Consider the following 4,000-nt stretch of genomic DNA (forward strand, 5'->3'; position numbering starts at 1 on the left):
TAATTTTAATTTCATCATGGAAAGATATTTTAATTCCCATTTTGTTGGGTGTGATAATCTTTTTGGTTCCTTAGAGTTGGTTATGTTGATTCGCTTGTGTTATACTTGAATCATTATACTCAATAAGTATATTATATTTTTTAGAACCCAAGCTCTACATAAGCAATGGTATCATCCCCTGAACCATCTACGTCACATGGAAGGAAAAGAAGAAGATCAGGTGGTAGTACAGGACAAGATCAAGAACAAGAAAAGATGAAGATCAGGTCCCCCGGAAAGAAGTAAGTACAAATAAAAACGACTGTTGATTATAGCAGTATCGAATTTGCTTTATGCTATTGCTGGAAAGCACACCCATACAAAAAACATTATAGTTTATTCAAACAAGTCAAACGGGTACCGAAAACTATCCATAGGCAACTTCTTGGAAACAGTAAACAAATTCTCCTCTATCCTCCGAAACGCCCACGTTTCAGAACCATTACTTGATTACTGTAATCACTGTTGAAACCCATTGACGCCTCTTATCCTCTATGAACAGGGAAAAATATTCTTCTTTTCTTGGATTTGTGTTTTAAACGTGGGCTGAAAACCTTCAGATTGGGTTTTAACGATAGTGGTTGTATTGTATAGGATTAAATCGCTTATTGACTACTAAGGTCCTTGCGTTGGCCCTGCAGTGTGTTCCTACAGCTAAGACTTTAGTCTTCAGACTATTGTCCCCCATTCACTGCGTTACTTCCAGGTGTGAAAAAAATTCTGTCCCCCTCATCACAGAAAAAAAAGAATGAAATATCCCATTAGTTTTCCTTTTAAGGCACTTGGTATTTACCAAATGACTTATAGCAATCACAATTTCTGTCGGTCTGTGCGTCCTGGTTTTGATAGTTTGGGCCCTTCCAGATAAGCTAGGACGATGAAATTGGCAGGCATATCAGGGACCAGACCAGATTAAAAATAGTCGTTTCCCCGATTCGACCATCTGGGGGAGGGGGGGTGGAGTCGGGGGATGGTTGATTCAGACGAATTAGAAAAAAGGAGTATTTTTAACTTTTGGGTGATCGGGTCTTAATGAAATTTGATATTTAGCAGGATTTCGTGTCTCAGAGCTCTTATTTTAAATCCTGGCTGGATCTGGTGACATTGAAGGGAGTTGGAGGGGGAAACCTGAAATCGTGGAAAAGGCTTGGAGTGGAGAGGTCGGGGTGAAACATGGTGGGAAAAATAAGCACAAGTCCTAGATACGTGATTTACATAACCGGAACGGATCCACTCTTTTTGGGGTAGCTGGGGGGGAATTCGGAAAAATTACTAAAAATGAGGTATTTTTAACTTATGAACGAGTGATTGGATCTTAATGAAATTTGGTATTTAGAAGGACCTCGTAATTCAGACCTCTTATTTAAAATCCCGATTGGATCCAGTAACGTTGGGAGGAGTTGGAGGGGGGAACCGGAAATCTTGGGAAACGTTTAGAGTGGAGAGATCGATGGAACCTGTTGGAAAGAATAAGAACAAGTACTAGATGCGTGATTGACATCACCGGACAGGATCTGCTCTCTTGGGGGGATTTAGGGGGGTACCTAATTCGGAAAAATTAGAAAAAATCAGGTATTTTTAACTTACGAACGGTTGATTGGATCTTAATGAAATTTAATATTTAGAAGCATCTCATGTCTCAGGGCTCTTATTTTAAATCTTGACCGGATCCGGTGACATTGGGGGGAGTTCGAGAAGGAAACTGGAATTCTCGGAAAACGCGTATTTGTTAAAGTTTAGGTTTGACTAGTTTTTATCATTTTAACTTTTTAATTGACTTTTTACAGTTTAATTATTGACTCATAAATGATTATTCATTTTTTTGCTGTTGTTTTTTCATTTTTGCCAATTTTAATGCAACTCCGAAGCCCGAATTCGGTGCTTTGTGGACTTGTGATGGATTTTTTTTTAAATAAATATCTTATCTAGCAGTACACTTTTGATTTCCATTCCACTGCCATTTTGAGGGGTTTCCAGCCCTTTTTAAAATTCTTTTAAATTTTTTTCACCATAAATTTTATCAGTAAGATGAGTCAAGATAATAGTTATCAAGACTGAATCAACTTTAAATGGCAATTTTTTCTCATTGTACAGGTTTTTTTTACATAATACTTTTTTTTTACTGCTACAGGCTGGGGTTCGTTCTTACTAGGCTGCAGCTATTGCTGTAACTGTGATATTATTTTCCCAAGGCAAAAAATATTTATCTCGTCATTTCTTTTGTCAATGGATTATTTTACTCCTAAATCACGTCAATCCGGATGTTCATGCTCAGATTTAGGTCTGACCGAACATATTGGCTAAGCCAGATCCCCTTCAAATGTAGAATTCAGTAATTGGATTGAACGAGCTACAGTCAATCATGTAGTTCAGTAACTTAAAATTCTGTGTGTGAGTTCGTACACGGAGTTCATAATTGGTTTAAAATGCAGTATTCACGGTCATCTCTAGCTAGACTTTCTGTTTCAACTGTTAACCAATGGCAAGTGTTTGCAGATTTCTGGCCAGACATCCATGTTTAACAATGGAATTCTATCTAAATATAGATGTGAACCCTGTTTTAGTCGTACAATTAAATGAAAAAAAAAACAACCTTCCTTAACTGCAAGTAAGGAGCGACATTAAAACTTAAAACGAACAGTGTTATTCCGTATATGAAAGGGGTTGTCTCCACCTCAACGCTTCGCTCTTTACGCTGAAGTATTTTATGGCACTTTCTATTTAACATGTGACATACAGTGATCGCAATTTCTGTCGGTCTGTCGGTCCCGCTTTTAATAGTTTGGGCTTTTCCAGACAAGCTAGGATTATGAAAATTGGTAGGCGTATTAGGGACCAGACAAGATTAAATTAGAAATAGTATCTTCCCTGATTCGACCATCTCAAGGGGGAGCGAGCGAACAAGGAACGACGGTTAATTCGGAAACAATAGAAAAAATGAGGTATTTTTAACTTACGAACGAGTTATCGGATCTTAACGAAATTTGGTATTTAGAAGGACTTCGTGTCTCAGAGCTCTTAGAAATCATCAGTGGAGAAATCGTAATGAAACTTGGTGGGAAGAAGCCCTTGGCTCTTCCAACCTCTTCACAAGTGCCATATGAGCTCTTGGCTCTTGTTATATGGTATGTATGCTTATAAATTCAGATTTCTTTTTCATTTAATAGGCATGTCATGAAGCAGAATCTTGTTCTATTAATGAATTGAGAACGGGTTGTTCCTAATTTTACGTGCCAAAGACATAGATTTTGCAATTGAATAGGTACCAGACAATATAGAGAGAATATTGCTACACATGAGCAGGTAAAGAATCACTACTTTACTTAGGAGGAGATGATTTAATAGAAAATTGAAAGTTCTAGTGCCTTTTCTGTCTCAGACCAGAGGGTTGTTCTTTTACATCTGTGCCAGGGAATACCATATGATCGACGTAGATAACTTCGAAGACCGCGCTGCCTTTCCATGACGAAAGTAAAACAGTTCAAAATAAGGATGAAACCTTTTAATTGACAGTGAATATATATACAAATTATTTAACTGGATATTTCGAACACATACAGTGTTCATCATCAGCAGTAAAACTAAAAGACATGAATAAAAATAAACAAAATTTATACCCAATAAACTAATTACATATAGTTTATTGCTCTTATTTTTTTCAAAGCAACAGCGGAAGCAATCCTCTTTGACCTTTTCGGTTCCGGTTCATTAGATTTATCTGACATATTACGTGGACAGAGGTCATAGCTTTTAGGTGAGGTGATATTTACTTTATTTGACCTCAGTAAATTATCATAAATTGAATTCAATCCAAATTCACCTGTATCTCTGTTTATGGAATTATTCTTGAATAATTTTTTTTTAATTTCGATTGTTTCCCTGAAAATTTGCTTTAAACCTTGGTCCCTAGAAATCAAAGAAACATTTTCAAACAAAATACAATGATTTGGAAAATTATAGA

This window comes from Artemia franciscana, chromosome 4 (genome assembly GCF_032884065.1).
Source record: "Artemia franciscana chromosome 4, ASM3288406v1, whole genome shotgun sequence".
NCBI classification, from domain to species: Eukaryota; Metazoa; Arthropoda; class Branchiopoda; order Anostraca; family Artemiidae; genus Artemia; species Artemia franciscana.